The 23,450-nt window shown below is 44.2% G+C and overlaps 1 protein-coding gene across 1 annotated transcript in view; it reads right to left on the reverse strand.

Moving 5' to 3' along the window:
• Nucleotides 1–22,873, reverse strand: part of CSRNP2 (cysteine and serine rich nuclear protein 2) — a 71,584-nt gene extending 48,711 nt beyond the window's left edge. Inside the window, exon 1 of the mRNA XM_082246601.1 lies at nt 22,364–22,873. The gene's annotated coding sequence lies outside the window, so the exon portion shown is untranslated. The remainder of the gene's footprint in view (nt 1–22,363) is intronic.
• Between the last annotated feature and the right edge of the window lie 577 nt (nt 22,874–23,450).

Here is a 23,450-nt window from a genome sequence, read left to right on the forward strand (position 1 = left end):
GGTGCTTGAGGGGAAGGATGGGAACCCGGGGGGTCCAACCGTCTCAAGGAGGGGACCACGTCGACCCCAAAACCCTCCAGGGGGACAGCTACTCCCCATACCAGGAACCAGGCTTGCACCACTCCAGACAGAACCCCTCCCTCGCCATCGAAATGGGGGGGCTGTCGGCTAGGAGGAACACTGCGACTCAGGCCAAGACCCGGTCGTATGTGACCTCGTGAGGCAATAAACTTGTAGGCCAGCCCCCGTCCAGTGGGCCTATGTTGCAGCCGACATAGCACATAGCTGAGGTCTGCGCGTGCGCGCACTCGCTGGCCAGACTGGGGTGACCACTGGATCTAGGATTATCCAGCCCATCGCCCAATCCAGCAGTTGATTGTAGATCTCACAAAAAAAAAAAAAAAAAAACAGGAGAAAACTTTTATCCCAAAAAATTTGCCAGGACAAAGGATCCCAGCAAGGAACTAGGTCCTTACTCCTGACTAAGCAGAAAAAACTGAGTACCTAAAGCAGGGAGAGGAAGTATACCCCCTTGGACTCCCCATAGGCGTAGCCAGATTCTTTTTCTGCCTAGTGTCCTACTCCTGTAGAGGGCAGTATAACCCAATGTTTATGAAGATCAGGAGCTGTGTCAGTCAATGAACAAAAGAGAAACTTGATTTTCCCTATATCACCTATTCAGTGGTAGTAGTAAGGCTAGTGTAGCCTCTCAACTAGGGTTCCTCGAGAAATGGCAAATTTAACTCTCACTTTCACAGTTACACACTTACATCAGTGTTTATTTTGAGGTCAAATTTCAATTTCGTCATAGTCTTTTTGTCATATGACTTGTTTTAGTCGACCAAAATCTCCAGTACATTTTAGTCGACTAAAATGTCATGGGTGTAGTTAATTGAAATGCATTATTTAAGCATTTTTCCTAAAATTTCCAAACGCAGTATATACTCTTGGAGTAAAAATGTAACATGTAGTGGGGATGGGAAGTAAATAGAAGTGAGGAAGTGCACAGGGTAGATAACTGGTCTGGGGAGACTATTTTACAACGTGCTAAGCTCTGCTACCTTGCAGGGAGGGGGAAACACTCACTACGTCACAACCAGACAGATGCGAATCAGACAGAGGAGTTCCTTTTCTGTGGTCTTCTTGGGTTCCAAGACCTGAAAATTGACAGTGTTTTTTCTGGTTTAAAAAGTTTGAGATATTTTTGCTCCATTTGGAATTTAATAGAAGTAGGACAACACTGCACATTTTCTATACGGATCTGTTTAATACCATCTTATAGAGTCACATCTTCCTGAACCAAAGATATAGCTTATAGAAGATAACTTGCTGCACAGTTTGATGGTAGTTAAATGATAAAATGCACTAGTTGGTGTCCACAGCCACACAAAAAGCCATTTAGAAACACCAAACTCATCATTTCAGCCCTTGCAGTATAGATGGCAAAACCAAGGGGCTTCATGCACATGAAGTACCTAAAGTATGATTATCAAGTACAAAAACTAAACTCAGACAGCTTATTAAAGTGTTACTAAACCCAGGACCCTGCATTTACTACAGCTGGTCTCCCACAGTACACAGAACATGGAACTGCAATTATGTTAGTAAATAGAAACTGATAAATACATTTTCTCTTCAGCAGGTCTATAGCAGTCTTAAGGGTTCATTCACGCGGGCTTTCCACCCGGCGGACTCAGTTTTGCTCAGCGGGGATTGATCCGCCAATCCCCGCTGAGCGGGCGGATGACCAGTCCATCTCCGCTCACTGTGCTGAGACAGACCCTTCAGAACTTTGCTCTCCCCTATGGGGTATCGGATGAAAACAGACAGCCTTCCATCCGTCTGGATTTCATGGACAGGATCAGATTGGATAGCAGCAGGTGTCAGCGGAAATGTCACCACTGACATCCGCTGATTCATAGGGGTGCAGGGAGAATCCGATCAGGTCCGCCTGAAAAACCGACAGTCGGACCTGATTTGAAAGCCCATGTGAAAGGGGCCTTAGACTTCTATCAGTGTCTGGTTAAAGCTCGTAGGAGGAGTTTTCATTCTCCTCTGACTGTCCTGAGGCTGCAGGACCTTTGACACACTGTTTGGACAGTGCTGATTGGTCCTGTGCTGATCACATGCACCCTCCCAAAAGAAAAAAAAAAAAAAAAAAAAGCTCTTTAGAAATATACAGCAAACTGAGCATGTGCAGCTTTCCCTCCAAGGCTCTGTTCTATCTGGAGATGGATTGGGAACAGAAAAAGAAGGAGAGGATCAGAGAAGACAGGATCAAACAGTCCTTTTACAGAATGTGCAGGAGTAACCCCTTAGGTTCCACAGTGAGTATAACAAGCATGCTTTACAGCATAAACAGACTTATTTTACTGTTGTGGATTTAGTAACACTTAGTCCTTTTACATGTAGCACCCTCCTAGGTAGGTGCAAGGAAAACTATAAGGGAGGCCCTGTCTGCTTATCAGGGGGGCCTGATCGTTCAGCTAGGCTGCCATGTGTTTCCAGATGTGCCTGTTGAGCTTGGGGAGTCTCCCCACTATGTCCAAGGGCTCTTATTGGACAGTGGAGGAAACCTGGCCAATAGCGCACAAGGGCTTGTATCTATCCCAGAGGGCAGAATCTGCCGCAATGCATCCTGGGATGGGGTATAAGTCTGAGGGGGACACATGACAGAGCGTCTTTGGCGGGATGCAGAATCCCAGGAGGAGGGTGACGGCTGTCTCTCCTCCTGCCAGCAGGAGGAATGTGTCCTGGGCAGTCGGCCTGGACGGAAGGTTGAGCCAAACTGCAGAGAGGGATCCAGTGTGCTGTTGACCAAGTGGAGCTGCTGGGCAGAGGTTTCCAGGAAAGCAGTGTCGTGAGTACTGTAAACTGCCCAGGGGTCTGCCTAGGATAGGGGACCACTCCAGAAGGTCAGAGTGATCCAGGAGCCAGCTAACTAGTAGAGAAGGCTTAGAAAAGGGGGTGCCAGTGTCTAAGCCCTGAAGATAAGTGTGTGTGAGAGAGGGTGCCGGTGCGGGCCCTGAAGCGTACAAGTGTTCAGCAGTGCAGCAGTGATAAAGTAGCTACCTTAGCAAGGAGTACCAAGGGGAGCTTCAGGAGGACTTTGAGTCACAAGGAGGTGAACAGAAGTCAGTTCAAAGTTAACAGGCAGGAGGCCAGCATTAACCAGCTTTAACCGGCGTTGACCGACATCAAGTCAGCGCCAACAAGCATTTTTCAGTTGTCCCCAGCAAATTGTGTATAGTTGAGCCAAAGGAGTATCCCATTCATCCCTTCTCCCATTTAAGTTCTCAATAAATATAAAAAACCAAAGATACTGGATGGACTGGTCATTGTCTCAGTGCTCACACTTGGAGAAACATGCTTAAATGTGCTGCTGTTAGCGGTAACCCAGGTGGACCCACATCCAGCAAAATGGCTGGGAATTCTGCTACATACACAATGTGCAGGATTAACCCCTTAGGCTCCACAGTGAGTATAAAAAGCATGCTTTACTGCATATACAGACTGATTTTACTGTTGTGAGTTTAGTAACACTTTAAGCTCAGACACAAGCTACAGGGTCCCATTAGGTCAAGGTTTTCCAAACTGTGGCAGGCTGAAAGATTTTATGTGGCCTGATGGGGACCCAGATGTAAGGAGGTACTCTGATGTAAGGTGAACCCCAATGTAAGGAAGAAAAGATTTTATGTGGCCCTCTGATGGGGACCCAGATGTAAGGAGGTACTTGGATGTAAGGTGAACCCCAATGTAAGGGAGACTTTGATGGGACTCTGATGTAAGTGGGGAAACTCTGAGGGGCTCAAGTTTACTTGGAATTTCTGTGCTTTGTTTTACTGAAGTTTTTTTTTCTGTATTAAATATGATGATTATGCAAAAACGTAATCGTCATAAGGTTACTTATACACTTAAATTTACAAAGCAGATGTTTTGGGTGCATGAATATTTGTAAATTAGGTTATGTGGCCCTCATACTGAAAAGTTTGGAGACCCCAAGAATAAGATCAATGCAGCATTAGGACTTTTCTAGATTAGCATTTGGGTGGTCAAATCAAAGTAAAGCGCAACAAGGACTTAAATAGCCAGGAAACATTTGCTTCTATAGAAAATATTAAAAGGATTTAAAAAGAAAAAAAAAAAAAAGCGTGGGCTTTAACTTTCCCCAAAGTCCCATCACCTCCTACAATGCCAGTACATTACACCTGCACTGCAGTCTGTACAGACCCTTATTTGACATTGTGGGCTGCCAAACAGCACAATAATCAAGCACAGAAAGCTTCAAGGAAGAAGGGTTAGACAAGGACATGTGCGCAATAACCTGCTTCAGAAATATGCTCCTGTACGAACAGCCAAGGATTTAGTTTCACTTCTGCTTCAATAACATCCCGTCTTTCCCATCCCTTTCATGGCCTCCATGACATACAACTTCTCCAGCCATACCTCTTTTTTTCCCCAAGCTTTGCCTGCTATGCCGACAACTCTGTTCATAGGTCACAGCACAAAAACAAGCAGGAATTGAAAACATCCTGCGGAAAAAAAAATAGTTCAATTTAAAACCCTAAAAGAATGACTGCTATACAATATTAGCCGGAAATTACAATGTACTCATCACTTAATAGCATGCAAAAAGTCAGCCTGTCAAATCTGCAGGGATAAGTGACATTAATTTGGTATTATACCTTCTGCTTCAGCAACGTCATTAAGTCCAAGGGAGTTTAAAGGTTTAAATATATGTTCTATGAAATGGCCTGTAAAACAGGACAGCCATTCTGTAAGAGTGACAAGGACAGGATAATATGTGATTTATCAGGTGTGTATAAATTGACCCAATCTAGTCACTAGACTTTAAGACAGGCACAGATGGCCGTTTAAAGAGCTAATCGGAGCCATGCCTGATCACTGAAGGTTCCAGCACATGGCTGGGAAGCAGACTCCTCCAGGCTCCAAGAAGCCTAAAGCCCCGTACACACGCATCGAAAATTGGCAGGGAATTTTCGTCCAACGTCCGATCTGCCGATTTTCGGCTTGTTAGTATGATGCTTCCGACAACCGACTAAAATCGGCTGAATAAAATCTGGTGTGCAAACTATAAAATTTTTGTTGGCCGTCAAAACACGGCTGATTTTCTTGCAGTCAGTACAGATTTCGACAGGGAAAAATCTTATGAGCAAGTCTGGGCATGCTCAGATAAGAAAGAACACAAAGAAAGCAAACCAACACATGACATCACATCTGAAGCAGATTTTTGTTGGGCGAGAAAATTTGTGTGCAGTCTAGGCACATTCCAACCAACAAAACACAACTCTGGACAAAAGACGGACGATCGGTCGGCCGATAATCGTTGCGTGTGTACGGGACTTGAGTGAACCAGAGATCCAGTAGGACTGGGGTGATCCATGCCGACGGTCATCCAAAAGGAGAGCCGAGACACAAAACCAAATGACTGGACCGGTGATCAAGGTAAGTGACCTTGACAGAGACAGAAAAGACATGCAATAGCAAATGGATAACCACCTGCCAACATGCAGTGGGTTAACCTAAAGTTGAAGCTTTTGTTGCTTTTCCAACAGAAGCAACACCTTGGTCTGGCTGGACCACAAGACCAGCCCCAGGTATTCTAGGCAAAGTGACAGAATAAGCAAGTGCAAATGGTAAAGGACAGATTGAATTCCAGTTCTGAGTTACGACTCGTGCATGCAACAGGTCGTCCAGGTACCCCATAACGCCACTCCGTCTCACACTGCGCAACTGCCAATAAAATCTTATGATAGGGTTTCCCCAATACTGTTTTTTTACCAGTAAGAATACAGATACTTTCAGTCAAGTACTCCCCAATACCAAGTACCGATACCTTTGTGGTGCATACAAAATTAATAGGCTCAAATCGCACTGCAGAGAATTGCATGCAAGCAGGAATGGTGTGTGTCCAATTTACGTGCGGTTTCTCGCACTGTGTGAACCCAGGCTGAAGTCACTATGAAAAGCCTAGGTTCCGACAGGAGCAGATGAGGAAACTGCATGCGATTCAAACTGGAATTGCACCACATTCCTGATCAAATCACATGCGATGCGTTGCAGTGCCATTTGAGCCCATTCATTTTGTATGGGCTCAAATCGCACAGCAAAGGTATCGGTTCCAGATATCACAGCATTTGCACAAGTACCGATATAAATGCTTAGTATCAGTATTTTTGCAACCCTAGTTTATGAGAGGTCTGTGTGACAGGTCAATAAAGTTTGTAAAAAAAAAAAAACCTAAATAGGAAACAGTGCGATCCACAGAGCTCAACGCAGTTCCGAATCGCACTGCACAGCAGCTGCTGGCATTAACCAGCCCTAAAACATTTTGTTTTTAGGTTTAATGCTTTAAAGTGCAACTACACAGCACACTGGGCACTACCAACCAAAAACTATTTACAGGTAATTCATTTTTATTAAAAGCAAATGCACCCATCCATGTTTCCATGCTTTATTTTGCCGAGATCACTTTAAAAAACCACCACCCGGCATTTCTGGTAGTGGCCATCTTGAATAAGGGCAGACAATTCACGTAGCATCAAGTAAATAGGATATCATTTCCTATCTACACTCACCTACCACTTTATTGGGTACACCTTGCTAGTACAGGGTTGGACCCCCTTTTGCCTTCAGAACTGCCTTTATTCTTTGTGGCATAGATTCAACAACATGTTTGAAACATTCTTTAGAGATTTTGGTCCATATTGACATGATAGCATCACGCAGTTGCTGTAGATTTGTCAGCTGCACATCCATAATGCAAATCTCCTGTTCTACCACTTTCCAATGGTGCTCTATTGGATTGAGATCTGATGACTGTGGAGGCCACTGGAGTACAGCAAACTCATTGTCATGTTCAAGAAACCAGTGGTGAGATGATTTGAGCTATGTGACATGATGCATTATCCTGCTGGAAGGAGCCATCAGAAGATGGGTACGCTGTAGTCATAAAGGGATGGACATAGTCAGCAACAATACTCAGATAGGCCATGGCGTTTAAACAAAGCTCAATTGGTACTAAGGGGCCCTAAAGTGTGCTAATAAAAAATCCCCACACCATTACACCAACATCAGCCTGGACTATTGATTTCAAGGCAGGATGGATCCATGCTTTCGTGTTTACGCCAAATTCTGACCCTACCATCTGAATGTCGTAGCTTAAAATTGAGACTCGGACCAGGCAACGTTTTTACAATCTTCTATTGTCCAACTTTAGTGAGCCTGTGGGAATTGTAGCCTGCTCCCTGTTCTTAGCCGACAGGTGTGGTCTTCTGCTGCTTTAGCCCATCTGCTTCAAGGTTTGATGGGTTGTATGATCAGAGATGGTATTCTGCATACCTTGGTTGTAACTAGTTATTTGAGTTACTGTTGCCTTTCCATCATGTCAAACCAGTCTGCCCATTCCCCTCTGACATCAACAAGGCATTTTCATCCACACAACTGCCGCTCACTGGATATTTTCTCTTTTTTGGACCATGTTCTACAAGCCCTAGAGATGGTGTGTGAAAATCCTAGTAGATCAGCAGTTTTTGAAATACTCAGACCAGCCCACTTTAATCCCTTCTTTCCCATTCTGATGCTCAATTTGAACTTTGGCAAGTCTTCTTCACCATATCTAGATGCCTAAATGCATTGAGTTGCTGCCATGTGATTAACTGATTAGCAATTTGTGTTACCAAGCAATTGAATGGGCGTACCTAAAAAAGTGGCCAATGAGTGTATTTACTAATGCTAGCAGCATAAGGAATACAAATAGTCAGTGTTGATTGAGGGAGTGAAGTTCTGCTTTCAACACAATGTTTCTATAGCAGAACTTCACCCACAACGGTAAGTTCCGCTGTTCCTCCCCACTTTTCCCACCGCAATATTTTTTTTTGGGGGGGGGGGGGGGGGTACCTGGTTTTGACTACCTCCGTTTGGGTCCCCTAGGCAGTCCAAGAGGAAGTTCACCATTTCTTAGTCCATATTCTAGTATTTAAAGAGCAACCAGTCATACAGTGCCTTGTGAAAGTATTCAGGCCCCTTGAACTTTTGCCACATTTCAGGCTTCAAACAAAGATATAAAACTGTAATTTTTTGTGAAGAATCAACAAGTGGGACACAATCATGAAGTGGAACGAAATGCATTGGATATTTCAAACTTTAACAAATAAAAAAACTGAAAAATTGGGCGTGCAAAATTATTCAGCCCCTTTACTTTCAGTGCAGCAAACTCTCTCCAGAAGTTCAGTGAGGATCTCTGAATGATCCAATGTTGACCTAAATGACTAATGATGATAAATAGAATCCACCTGTGTGTAATCAAGTCTCCGTATAAATGCACCTGCACTGTGATAGTCTCAGAGGTCCGTTTAAAGCACAGAGAGCATCATGAAGAACAAGGAACACACCAGGCAGGTCCGAGATACTGTTGTGGAGAAGTTTAAAGCCGGATTTGGATACAAAAAGATTTCCCAAGCTTTAAACATCCCAAGGAGCACTGTGCAAGTGATAATATTGAAATGGAAGGAGTATCAGACCACTGCAAATCTATGAAGACCTGGCTGTCCCTCTAAACTTTCAGCTCACACAAGGAGAAGACTGATCAGAGATGCAGCCAAGAGGCCTATGATCACTCTGGATGAACTGCAGAGATCTACAGCTGAGGTGGGAGACTCTGTCCATAGGACAACAATCAGTCGTATACTGCACAAATCTTGCCACTCTTCTTTAAAGGCCAGAAGAAAGCCATTTCTTTAAGATATCCATAAAAAGTGTCAGTTAAAGTTTGCCACAAGCCACCTGGGAGACACACCAAACATGTGGAAGAAGGTGCTCTGGTTAGATGAAACCAAAAGCAAACTTTTTGGCAACAATGCAAAGCGTTATGTTTGGCGTAAAAGCAACACAGCTCATCACCCTGAACACACCATCCCCACTGTCAAACATGGTGATGGCAGCATCATGGTTTGGGCCTTCTTTTTTTCAGCAGGGACAGGGAAGATGGTTAAAATTTATGGGAAGATGGATGGAGCCAAATACAGGACCATTCTGGAAGAAAACCTGATGGAGTCTGCAAAAGACCTGAGACTGGGACGGAGATTTGTCTTCCAACAAGACAATGATCCAAAACATAAAGCAAAATCTACAATGGAATGGTTCACAAATAAACATATCCAGGTGTTAGAATGGCCAAGTCAAAGTCCAGACCTGAATCCAATCGAGAATCTGTGGAAAGAACTGAAAACTGCTGTTCACAAACGCTCTCAGTCCAACCTCACTGAGCTAAAGCTGTTTTGCAAGGAGGAATTGGCAAAAATGTCAGTCTCTCGATGTGCAAAACTGATAGAGACATACCCCAAGCGACTTACAGCTGTAATCGCAGCAAAAGGTGGCGCTACAAAGTATTAACTTCAGGGGGCTGAATAATTTTGCACGCCCAATTTTTCAGTTTTTCTATTTGTTAAAATAGTTTGAAATTTCCAATAAATTTCGTTCCACTTCATGATTGTGTCCCACTTGTTGTTGATTCTTCACAAAAAATTACAGTTTCATATCTTTATATGTTTGAAGCCTGAAATGTGGCAAAAGGTTGAAAAGTTCAAGGGGGGCGAATACTTTCGCAAGGCACTGTATCTGGGCTCATGCAAGAATATGATAAATTTAGTCTTATGCTAATTTGCAACGTTTTCCCATGAAAGATTTGTAGCTGTCCCTTTAATTACCTTTATACATGCTACTTTAGGTGTGACTTTTCAGCTTAAAGTGGAGTTCTGGCCTGTTTTGCAACTTTAGTGATTCCTGGAGTGCTCGCTATGCTGATCAACAATTGGGCATTTTAAATTTTTTTTCGGGGGTCCCTTACCTTATTTTCAGGGCATTTTTTAATGTACTTCCTCTTCTCCCCCCTCTGTGGCCACGGCCACTGACATCACTTCCGCCTTTGCATTGAATCCTGGGAGCGGTTTGTTATCACTCCCAGGAGGGTGGAATCAGGAAGAACTCCCAGAACACTCCTTGTATTCAGGAAGGAGGACACAGCAGATTACACTGCAGCTTCAGATGCCCACGTCTAAGATGGCCGCGCCCAGACAGCGTTTTTAAAAGTAAGATTTTGACTAAAATCCAATACCGTACACCTTGTAAGTATGAGAATAGCAGTTCTGTAAAGGGCGATGGATTATTATAGGGGTATTTTTAGTTAAAAAAGGTATTTGAGGCTGGAACTCCACTTTAAGTGTCAGGGGTTAGAGGTCACCTAAAAAGACTGACAGTTGCTGGCCTGTTAACTGCTTAAAGTATGTAAAGCCATTAAGCCTAGTACACATGATCAGAAAATCTGACAAAAATACAGCTTTCGAAGCAATCGTACAATAATCTGATCATTAGTATACAGCTTTTAAAAGCCAAACATGACAGTTCATACGAAATGATCCAAAAGGGGAAAATTACGAACAATTCTCATACTATGCCAGATTGTATGATTTTTGTTTAATCAGTACAGTTTTGGTTCAAAAAAACATAAAAGAGCAAGATCACACATGTGCAGAAAATGACAGAATACATTAATTCTGAAGTTGTAGTCTATCGTTAGAGAATTTCCGCAAGTTGAGTAACCTCTTCATTTTTGAGAGAAGACAAGCATGCAAAACAGAAAAAAAAAAAAAAACAGATGATCAATCGTCTGATATTCTCATCGTGTATACAAGGGCTTTATGCTTCTTTCCTGTAAAGGGTCCTCAACAGGACAGACTGAGGAAAAAAAAAAAAAAAAAAAATGGACAGGTCTTAACCATTCTGCTCTCTATCCCAAAAATTTAAGGCTGGGTTCACACTTATGCGAATTGGATGCAGGTTTCCCTGCATCCAATTCACATGACAGGAGAGGGTGATCGGCTCTCAGTGGAGCCGGTCTCACACGACTCCGGGGCAGCCACGGTCTGCACTGAAAAATATTCCTGTGCGTCTTTTGCTCTGTTTCAAGTCCTAATTCAGGAAAAAATTCGGACCCGATTCACACCTAAAACTGAGAACAGGGACGCACGTGACCCCTGCTGTGAGCTGTGACCACAACTAGTGTGAACCCAGCCTAAGGTTGGCTTTATTCTATAAAAACTCCAATCTCTTTAAAAAGGCAGTCTCCTGTCTTCTGAGATTACATAGCAGCTGATAATTAGGAAGAAGTAGGTTTTTCTTTTTCAAATTGTACATGTAAGCCTCTCGTTTGAAGATTGTTTAGGGATTATACAGATGTGAATCATGCAAATATATATGGTTGTCAAGGGTAGTGCAGAGCCACAACCCCGATACTCCCTAGAATACTCATTGTTTTTGAGATATATTGTACAGGCTGAAATGGCTATACACCAAAGTCATTCCCAGAGCATGCCTTTTTTGGCCACAGTGGTGGTTGGGAAGGAAGCCTCTGTTTATTTTAGAACTCTATTGCCCAGAAGACATTTGGGCATTCATTTCCATAAAATAAAAGGTTTCTAAAGGTAGAAGATAATCTCATGTGGTATGCTCCATATGACCTTATGCCTCCTACAGTTTCCTCTGCTGTTTGTAATAAAGAATTGCAATATGTTGTACAAATGCATAATTACATCCAATAAGAGTATATTAATTTTTTTTTTCTGTTTTACTTGTATAGAATTCCTCGGTACGTTGGTATTGAGCTTCAGAAGAAGTGCGAAATTGGCGCGAAACATGTCGGGCTTAGGGTACCCCAAAAAACCTCGGATTTTCTCCTGTGGTGCTGTTTGTCCATTTTTCTTGTTATTTAGAAATACCCTAGTTGGGGGTCTTCTGGTTACAATAATCTTGTTAGTCAAACAAATATTCAACACTTAGGCTCCATGTACATGGGACGTTGTTAAAAGTCCCTTTGAATGCTGGAATTTTTAGGACGTTTGAAACGTCCGTTCGGTCGCATTTGTACCCGCGTTTAGCGGGCGTTTGCGTTTAGAACCGTTCCTAGAGGTCAAAAAAATGATTCCCCTTTAAAATGGAAAAACGCGGGTCATCACGTTCGGACGCGTTTGAAACGCCGGGAAACACTGTGTTCTAAAAAAAGTCCCTGAACGCAACTGCCTGCAAATGACTGTAAACGACCTGCTGTACATGGACAGATAGGATAACATAGAGCTGCGTTCAGGGGCTTCTGAAAAAAAACGCCCAACTGCTCCTAAACGGCCATTTCCAGCGTCCCGTGTACATGGAGCCTTAGGATGCTTGTCCTTGTTGAAATTATTAATGCGTATCTTTTTTCATCACTGTGTACTGTTTTTAAAGGAATTATAATAAAAATGTATTTTTAGACAATTTTAGTCTGTTGTAAGATTATGGTGTGCCATTAAATTCCATTCTCTGCAACCCTTAATTAACCGATTTAGGATCAGGCACTTAAATATTACAGAAGATGAGTAAGTCAGATTTTTCCGTTATGAGACCTGTAGGAGGTTACAAGAGGCTGGTTTGGTGAAGAAGAAGGAAAAAAAAAAAGAAAAAGAAAAAAAAAAAGTAGATAGTCCCATCCTTTATCAGATAAAAATAAGGAACACCACTCACCGACCCAGTGCATGAATGCGTGAAGGAGTGTGACCTTGGATTTTATTGTTGAAACATTTTGACAGATAAGTTGCTAAGAAAATGCCACAAGCAACATCTCAATTGTATGATTTCCGGGTCAACAACACACAGTATCAAAACCAGAGACTGAACATAACAGACGTCTAACACTTTCAGAAGCAGGTCGGTAACGGCAGCCAACATATTTCTCCCATGACAACTAGAACATGTGAATAATAATGTTCCATGCATGGAAGTGTCGGCGTGATGTCAGCATGTAGCTCCTGCTCCAATGTGTTTAATGCAAATGCACGTCTTCTACTAGCATCCCTGAAGATATGCATTTGCATGTTTGGAACTGGCAGCTCTCTTTGTAAGTGCACAGTTTTATTTGTCATGACAAACGTTCTACTGGCATTTGGATGAAGCCTTTTACTTTTTGGTGTTGAGTCTATACTTATAAATATACTACACTATATGTGGTCCCCTGCTTGTGGCACCGTGTGGTGTGCGCTTTTTTCCCTAGACACTGAGTGTCCCCAGTGGTGAAAAGCATTACTGTGGGGTTTCCCCATTGTGAGAATGGAGCTGGTTGACCACGTGAAGGATCCTGTTGACAAAAAACACGCATGTTGCTGCTTTCCTCTGGCAGCTTTAATGACGGTAAGTGCATTTTAGTTCTGTTGCTCACGCGTGGTGGGGAGGAATTTCATAAGCTGATGGAAGACACTTGAGATTTAGCACATATTTTGGAATCTTTTGCATTGGACTTTATTCACACTGATTTATTTTTATTATTTTTTTAATACTGTAGATGCTTTTTGCACATTATGAATGTTGTGTTGATAGCACATGCTATAGGTTTGTAATATTCTATCTTTGGAGGTGCTGCATTATTTTCTTTGTTGGTTTGTTGAGAATTAAATGGGTGTTTGGAGGTGATGAGGATGGTGCCAAGATCTCTGAAGGAAATGATGTAAAGCATTCCCTCACAAGTTCTCTTCAGATGCTTCTTTTTGCCTGAATGCACTGGGCAATAGGTCAGCATTTCCTTAAGCCTCTGTCCCTTAAATTTTTTAGAAGCCACTTGTTTTGGGTTTTAAAAAATGCAGCCGTCTATCAAATAAGAAAGGAAAACATGTAAAAACTGAGGGGCCACGCTGTTCAGTGCAATGAAGTACAATCATATGCACATAATAAGAAGATGTGGAAAGTCTGACCACTGGGCTGTGCAGCTAGCAGAGCTGAAACCAAGAAGTCAGAGAATCTCAGGTCCTGGAAGTACTCATGCACAGCAGCTGTAAGACCTTATCAAAAGCCACAGGACAGTTTTCCAATTACTGAGCATTTATTTTTCTTGTTTGGGCCTATCAATAAAATACCAATTGTTTAATTTGTTTCCGACACCTGCTTGCTATAGAGGTCTTTGAGGCAATGTGCTCTTAATCCCTGTTCTTTAATACATACTGTAGTACAGTTGTGATACTATGGAGGTAATGGTGGTGTAGACATCATGAAAATGCATTTTTTAACAGCCATAAAAAGTAAAAAAAAAGGAGAAGCTGCACTCCGATCATGTCACCCGGGTCAATAAATTTGTGTTCGTCCATAAAAGCAACATAGTTCATTCCCACCAGGAGACCACCCCTTTCTGACTTGTTTTACCCTTATAGGCTTAGTCATGAAGATCATAACAAACATAAGAATATAAGTACTTGAATCTGTCTTAGACCACGTTCACACTGGGGCGATCCGACTTGCCGGGGCGACCTCACAGGTCGCGGTGCGCAGCTCGCACCGCGACCTCAGAGCGGCCGGCATGGACTTCATATCATTGAAGTCAATGCAGGTCGCTCCGGGTCGCCCCAAAGAAGCTCCGGACCCTTTTTCTAAGTCGGAGCGACTTGTGTCGCTCCTATTAGAACGTGTCCACAGCTTCTCTATGGCAGGCGACCTATGGCGAACTGTCAGGCGACCAGGTCGCCTGACAGGTCGCCCCAGTGTGAACGGGGTCTTAGTCTTCATTCACATTGATCCGACTTGTCAGGCGACTTGTCAGCCTGACAAGTCACAGTCCTCCCGCTCCCACTGTGTAGTACAGGAGCCGTTCTAATAGGAGCGACACAAGTCGCTCCGACTTAGAAAAAGGGTCCTGTACTACTTCGAGGCGACTTGCATTGACTTCCATTATGTGAAGTCCGTGCAAGTCGCGGTGCACGGGACTTCACAGGTCGCCCCGAAGTAGTGAACAAGTCATGCCGCTTCAGTGTGAATGCGGGCTTAAAGTGGTTGTTACCACAACAATAAATATCACTGCCAGCCCCTCTATAATAGCTAGGCACACCACACTGTATAAGTGTTTTATTAAAACAAAGCTAGTAAATACCTTTTTACAGCTATCATCAGGCCGGTCACGTGACTCCTGGCCGGTTGTCTACTCCAATCCCCAGGCTACAGCAGAAGGGGCCGAAATCTCCCTCTAACGTCAGCAAGGGAGATCACGTGGCCGCTCAGCCCCTACTGGTTTAGCTCTGGATCGAAGTAGGAGATGGCCGGGAGTCATGTGACCGGCCTGAATTTGTATGGGAGTGGTTTTAAAATTATCCATGTGCTGCTGCTGCACCTACAGGGCTCTAATGAGGAACGTGGCAAAGTCTGCACGTCTTTATATATGATTTCCCCTTGAGAGCATCTCACCAAAAATGAAATTTTTGTGGCAGGGGATGCTCAAAATCTGACTTGTACCTTAGTGTAGACTTCTGGGAACATCTGTGAACCGATCACACAAGTAGGAAATTACATATGGGGGGTGGGGGGCACATAGCCATTATTGCATTTTACAGAAAATGATAGCGCTGCAGATTAAAAGTGAAAAGTAACTTGTAATAACATGTTGCAATTGTATGCGCTACAATATTTTATTTGATAATTTTTTTCCTACGAATGTAGGGTTACCCTTTAAGGGACCCATCAGTAAGGAAAACAGACACTCTAAACTGACTGCAATAGCAAAATGCAAGTTACTAATACATTCAGAGTGCACCAGAAGCCTTAAAAGTGTTTTTTACCCCAGCATTTCATATCCCTGATATGTGCCTGCTGTACCATGTACTTGTATGAGAAAGTATCCGTTCTCTTTGTATTGCTTTGTGCGAAATCCCTGGCATTCCTGCCAGTCCCTCTGCTTTCCCATTAAAAACTGACCACACTAGCAGGAGAGCACACCGTGGTCAATTCTCTAGAGCTGTCCTGGGAACTAAGCCTGCTCTCCTCAAATGAGCAGACTTGTCGTTCCCCCCCCCCCCCCGGCACAGCCATTCCCCAGGAAGCTTGGTGTGCTGTGGTTTCTCCTCCCCCAGCTCTTATGCAGCTGAGAGCAAAGGAAATGTGATCACTTATTTAAAAAAAAAAAAAAAAAAGGCATTTATATATTTTTTTTTATATCTATACACAAATGTTTTGCCTTTCATTTCTATTTTAAGTCGGTTCACACTGAGGCGACAGGACTCCTTACTACTTCGGGGCGACTTGTGCATTTCCATGCACCACGACTTCGGAGCGACTTGCAGGGACTTCACATAATGGAAGTCTATGCAAGTCGCTCCGAGGTCGCCCCGAAATAGTACAGGACCCTTTTTCTAAGTCGGAGCGACTTGTATCGCTCCTATTAGAAGGGGTCCTGTAGCGGGCAATGGACCGCGACTTGTCAGGCTGACATGACAAGTCGCCTGACAAGTCGCGCTAGTGTGAACCGGCTCTAAATGGGTTGTTTTACAAACTGATAGTTTACAATCACTTAAGTCCCAAGGTGCGGTAATATGCAGAGCTAACACTTAGCCCCCGTTCACATTGGGGCGTTTAGACATGTCAAATCGCAGCCTATTGTCGGCAATGGCACTGTCCCAATCAGTGCGATGACGACTTTGCAGCGCTTCACTGATTTCCAAAAGTATTTCCTGCACTACTTTTGGCGACTTCGGGGGCAATTTCAATAGACATCTGTGCATGAACCTGCACATATATCTTTTAAATCACCCCCAAACTTGCACTGAAATGCAGGTATGAAATTGTACTAGTTTAGCTGAACTTGCACGATTTCAAACCCGCCTTCAGGGTGAAGGTACCCTTAATGATGCTCTCCCATCTTACACCTTCCTACTGGCAATTCATAATAGTAATGGGCCTAAATGAAGGTGTGAGAAGGTAAGAGCCACCACTTGACAAGGTCAAGTATGTTAGCTCTCAAGCGACTTGTCAAGCCAGAAATTGGCTTGTGTCTTATCTGATCATATGTACAGCACCAAGTTTAGGAATTTTCATTAATAACCCACTAGTTTATATCAACATTTGGGAGTCCTGGGATGCAAAAGATGGCATTAGAAGGATTATGTCAATTTTGGTTCAATCCTACGGTTGGACCATACTCCTAGCAGACAATGCCATCCAACACTGTAGTGCAGACTAAGTCATAGGAATGAATGTAGCCACAGTGCACATGAGTACGTGAGGTGAAAAGCCCAGCCAGGACCTTTGTGTGAGGACTGCACACTGAAGATATTTTACTATATGGGCTATACGGAGGATGGTTGGGAGGGGTTTGTATAAGTTTGTGCATGGAAAAGGATTGAGAAACTAGCGCAAGGCACCCCCACAAATGTAGGACACCCAACATTAGAGGCGATTAATTCTACCAAAGCAAATCCACTTTTACACACTGGTACTGACTAGTTTCTTCCTCATTTTCTGTGACCCCAGTGCTGACAGAGGGCTGTGGGGGAGGTCAAACAGGGAGGCTGTGAAGGTGCCCTATGTCCTCCTTATCAACCAATGGTGTCAGCGATGTTAGGACACTAGCAGATGGCCTGCACAGTACCCAAGGCTGTAATGTTACGTTACACTATGAAAACCTGTGGCTTTGTGTAACAAAGTGGGCCATCAGCTTACTTAAACACTGGCAATTTGGGGCAATTTTTAGGCAAGTGAAGATATGCTTTAAAAAAAACTTAAATGCAGTCACCATCAGGCCCTGCAGCCATTTAGGTCAGGTACCCAGCATTATTTACTGGCCGAGTCCCCTAGATCAGTGGTCCTCAACTCCGGGCCTCAGGGCCCACTAAGAGGCCAGATTTTAGGTATTACCTTGGGGAGATGCAGACTAGAGTCAGTGGTGTATTTAGGATTTGTGCTGCCCTAGGCCTGACTAAACTTGTGCACCCCATAATTTAAATATGACCCACCCCTTCCTGTAAATGCCACACCCCTTTCTGTTTACGACCCGTCCTGTCCTTTGTAAACCACAGACCACAACCACAGTCTATCAGTGCAGCCTTATCAGTGCCCATTAGTGCAGCCTCATCAGTGCCCATTAGTGCAGCCTCATCAGTGCCCATTAGTGCAGCCTCATCAGTGCCCATCAATGCAGCATATCAGTGCTGCCTTATCAGTGCAGCCTCATTCGTTCCCATCAGTGCAGCTTATCAGTACCCACCATTGCCGCCTCATCAGTGGCCATCAGAGCAGCATATTAGCGCCCATCAGTGCAGCATATGAGTGCCCATCAGTGCCTGGGGGCAGAGGAGAGTATACGGAGCATTTGGCTGCAGTGCCACACTTATTAGCATTGGTGGCCGTCGGGCCAGTTGTATTAAGTGTGGTCGGCGGCCTGCGGTCTGTCCGAATGACCTGACCGGCTGGTATTATCATGGGGGTACCAGACTGATTTGCCTCCTGGACCCTGCCCTCTGTCCCAATTCACCACATAAGACTGGCACTATACAAAAAGTGTAGCGCAAGTCGGCGTGGACCCTTTTCGTGCCGGGAGGAGGCTGTTTTTTTTTCATGAAGGGTGCAGCTTTTTGCTGCCCCCCCCCCCCCCCCCTGCAATGTGCCGCCCCTAGGCCTGGGCATTGTTGGCCTAGGCCAAGATACAGCACTGACTAGAGTACTGCAATCACTGAGCAGCAAATTATATCACCTGGGATGTATTTCAGTTATCTTGCAAACCTGGCCTGTTAGTGGGCCCTGAGGACCAGGGTTGGAGGACCACTGCCCTAGATCTTATGACTCCAAAGAGAACTAAAATGCCTTTGGTAGGAAAGACAGTCAACACAAATGTATTTCGACTGAGAATAGATCTGCTTATCCACAGCTCTGCTCTATAGTTTACACCAACCCTCCACCCACATAAGATGAACTTTTGTGACATTGTAAAGCACGATAGTAAAAACCATCCGTGTGTATATCACCAATCCTGGTTGTGAAAATTAGTACAAGCTCTTGATGCATCCAGGATGCCTATAGGCTGCTTTGCTTGCCACTATAGAAGTGCAAAGTCATCTATACCTTTAAAATTACAACTATGAATTAAAGTCCATCACACCCTCAGAGTGCTGAGTATTTGCTGGTGAAATGTTAGATTTATTTTGTACATTCATCGGTTGCTGCAATTCCTCAAAGGCAACATGCAAAATTTAGACAATCCCAATGGACGCTCTGGATATTCCAAAGCCCCTACTCAGCAGCTGCATGAATTCCCAGAAATTGCAACTTCCAAATAAACACTGAAACATTTTCTTCTTTATTCTCTACAATGTTAAAAAATTTACAAAGAAACATTTACTGGTGACACATGGTGGCAAATGAAAATGTTCTCCCCCATCCTATACATTTAGGTCTTGGCATCCGTCCCAGAAATATCTTAAATTCCAGAGTAATACGATTTGAGACCACATTTGACAAAGACCACTGGTCAAGCAGAAATCAGTAATAATTGTGGTTACAAATCTGGAGAGGGATTCTCTGAATTTAAATACCAAAAACGTGTTATAACAAGTGTTTATCTGGACATATATTTGCAAGTAGAACTAGATTAAAAAGAACAGTTATGAGAATGCAGTCTTGATAAGGACCTATGTAAGGGCTGGGATTGCAGCCATTTTGCTACTAGGCCTCAGTTATTCACAAAGCAAAAATTCAAATAGTCCAGGAAGAGAAATTATAGCAAATGACTAGTAAGGGTTTGGGGACAAACAAAAAATACTCCTTTTTTAACACCGAAAAGACTGAAATAACATATCGGTTGCATAGATATAATCTACAGCTTACAGTACACTAGGGTGATAGTCAATGGGAAGAATGCTTCTTACATTGGTGCTCAGGGCGGAGAATCCCCCTTTACAGATACCCCAAAGGATCATTGGTGTAACTGGGGACTTTTTTTCAGAGGCATACATTATTTACTGCTCAGAAAATCCCTAAACACCTCTAGAGCAGTGGTCTCCAAACCAGGGTCATTTACTTGCCTTTATCTGGCTCTTGGTGCACTATTCCTCCCACTGACACCAACAATGAGCCATAAATCCAACCATTGACAAAAACTGGGCATTATTCCTACCCCAATATCAAACAGGGGGCAGTGTTTAGTCTCACTGACAGCAGAACAATTTCTGCTGGCCACAGCCTTCCCCCCTAAATTCTGAAGGACAGTAAACTGGCCCATTGGTTGGAGACCCCTGCTCTAGAGCAGGGGTCTCCAAACTACAGCCCATAGGCCAGATGTGGCTCTTTGCTTACCTTTATCCAACTCTTTGGGGCACTATTCCTTCCAATGACACCAAACAGGGCACTATTCCTCCCACCAACAATGTGCTACTAAAGCCCCGTACACACGCACTGATCGTCGGCCGAACGATCGGCCGTCTTTTGTCCAGGGCTGTCGTGTCTGTTGAAAACTGCAAAAGACTGCACACTAATTTTGTCGGCCAACAACAGCCGACTGCAGAAGTGATGTCATGTGATGGTTAACTTTCCTTGTCTTTTTTCTTTTCTGAGCATGCCCAGTCTTGCTAATCTGCTGTCTGTCGGCCGAAATCTGTACTGACTGGCGAACAATCGGCCGTTCTGGTGTTGGCCAACAAAAATTATAATGCCTGCACGACAGATTCTGTTCGGCTGAAAATGCGCTGTCGGAAGCATCATACTAACAAGCCTACAATCGGCCGAATATTTACGGCCGACAATCGGTACGTGTGTACGGGGCTTATTTCTCCCACTGATATCAGAGATGGGGAACTAATTCTCCCACTGACACCAATTATAGGTCACTATTCCTCCCACTGACAACAATGTATTTTATTTTTTTATTCCCACTGACCACCAAGCCTATGGCATTACTTACTCCCACTGTTGCTGGAACATTTTCTACTCCAACTGCCAATAGTCTGGCCCCCTTAAAGTTTCAAAGGCAGTAAACTGGCCTTTTGTTTAGAAGATTTGGAGACCCCCTCTAGAGCAGGGGTCTCCAAACTGCAGTCCGAGGGCTGGATGTGGCCCTTTGCTTGCCTTTATCTGGCTCTTGGGGCACTATTTCTCCAACTGACACCAATGATGGGGCACCATTCCTCCTACTGATCAATGGGTCCCAATTCTTCCTTTGATACTGACAATTTGGCACTGTTTCTCCAAATTAAAACCAATGAAGAGGTACTAATGTTGGGGCATTTTCTACTCTCGCTGGCCACAGTCTGGTCCCCCTTAAGCCTGAAGGACAGTAAACTGGCCCTTGGCTTAGAAAGTTTGGAGACCCCATCTCTAGAGGAACCCTTCCATAGAATCCTGATGTGGAACCACAGCTGTAAACCTTTGTTTTCGAACAGTAGTTCACCAAAAAATAAGCAGACAGTACATTTTATACTCATGTATATTTTTGTATACCCAATCCACTATATACAATATACATAATACTTAAAAAAAGAAATAACTAAAAGTAAAATATTAAACAGATGGGCTTTTTCGTTCTTGTCCACCAGCCAATTACTACATATTACCAAGAGGGAGGGATATATATATATATATATATATATATATATATATATATATATATATATATATATATATATATATATAGTAAAACTCTCTCTATACTTATGAGAAACAACAAATAAAATAAAATGTGCAGCAAATAAGGTGCGATACACATTCTTCTACCTATGCAGTCATTTTAAACACATATACAGAAGATATAAAACTTAGAGACGTTGACTGGCCAGTCATAGGCTCTCTCATTGCCATCCAGTAGGTAATTACAAGGTAAAGCTGACAATAAAAAGGTTAATTATGTCAACAACAATAAAATTAAAGGAGTTCCAGGCACTCCAGCTATCACTGGCGGCCACCTCCCCAACGTCATCCATGTCAATCAAGCAAGCACAGAAACCTTTCCCCTTGTGATCCAGAAAGAGGCCAGCTATCCATCCCCCCCCCCATATACTCTGCACTCCATCACACATCAGGGAACTAAACCCAACTCCAATAACTGGATGAGGAGGTGGTGGGATCCCCTACAGCTAAGTACCATTGTAATGACAGGTCTCACCAGGACTTGATGAAAGATGACATTACAGAGGTCTGTGAATGGCTTCCATTGGGAAGTTCAGATGACAGGCAGGGCAGTAATAAGAGGTTCTGCAGCAGGCCTGCCATTAGCACAGATCTATGTAGCAGCTGATTGCTGGGAAAATCCTGGAACAAAGCTGAGCTTAGGCAGGCAGGCTCTGTGTACACCAATACAAGGAGCCTCCAGCAGAGCAGACTATTATGGGATGTCTATATGAAGCCCCCCATATAGAAGTGCACTCTGATCTCTATAGGGAGATGGCTGATTATAGTAGAGAATGATGTGCTCTCCCCCCAGCAGCCTGGGCCCCATGTCCAGTCATGGATGGTGTATTGGAGGAGAGGCCATCCTCCCAGGCTGGGGATTTAAATGTCCATCCACATTCACCATACGTACTGTGTCCGCGGATCCTCCTCCCAGGCTGGCTGTCCGATGGGACCCCAGACGTGCAGATCACACTAGTGAAGGGCGAGTCCCGAGGTTTGGATGTGACCGGGCTGCTGCAATCTCGGGGCGATCCGGCCTGTGTGTATGGGGGTGTCGGTGGGCAGGTTGTGCACGGATGGAGCATTGGTCAGCAGCGAGCCTGATCGAAGCCGGGGCGGAAGGGAGACGAGATCGGCGACTACATCAATGACATGGGGTGTCAGATCGGGATCATACCCTCCTCGATCTGCTCGGACACACACACACAGTACAGGGCGGTGAATGAGTTATGGAAGAAGGAGGAGGGCAGGGATCTCAATGTGGGAGAGATCAGGGACAGCAGCCACGTCCAGCCCTGTCCGCCCCGGCTCGATACATCGGTAACAATGGGTTGAGCTCGCTACAATGTAACCACTTATAGGCATTGTGACGTCACCGGAGCCCCTGTGGGCTGTCGGGATATGTAGTCCGCCCTGGCACAAGGCATGATGGGAGATGGTGCAGTGTGTGGGCGGGGTCGGGGACGATGGAGATGTAGATGGGTGTAATGAAGTGACATGATATGGGGAGCAGGGGGGATGGACTGGGGTTGTAGTACGGCTGTGACCCGGCAAGGACTCGGGGATCACCATTACTGTACAGTGTAGGGGCGTTGCCGTGGCCGGGAAGTCTCGCGATGTTTGGTGTGCTGGTTGTGGTCAGGTTTGATGGTTGCTGTGGGGAGGATTGGATGCTTTTGTTTTCGCTGTGAGGCTGAATGGTTCACACTGGAGGGAAGACATGAAAACCAAAGTGCAATTGTTACCTAAAAATACCATCCGGGCTCTCCTATGGTGTGGGAGCGTCAGATGTCAATTGTGATTGGTTGCTATGGGAGACAGCTTGAATTCCCTGCTCCAATCAGCCGCAGTGTGCCTGGAGAGCTGAGACTGAGATGATTGATAGCAGAGGAGGGGAAAAATGATAGAGTGCTAGGCCTTGTGATCCCCGGAGGGGAAGGCTGGTCTGCGGGGTCATGGGAAAAGACATCTGCATGATAAGCCTATATGAAGAAGTT

Source organism: Pelophylax lessonae (assembly GCF_965119305.1).
Source record: "Pelophylax lessonae genome assembly, chromosome: 2".
NCBI lineage: Eukaryota > Metazoa > Chordata > Amphibia > Anura > Ranidae > Pelophylax > Pelophylax lessonae.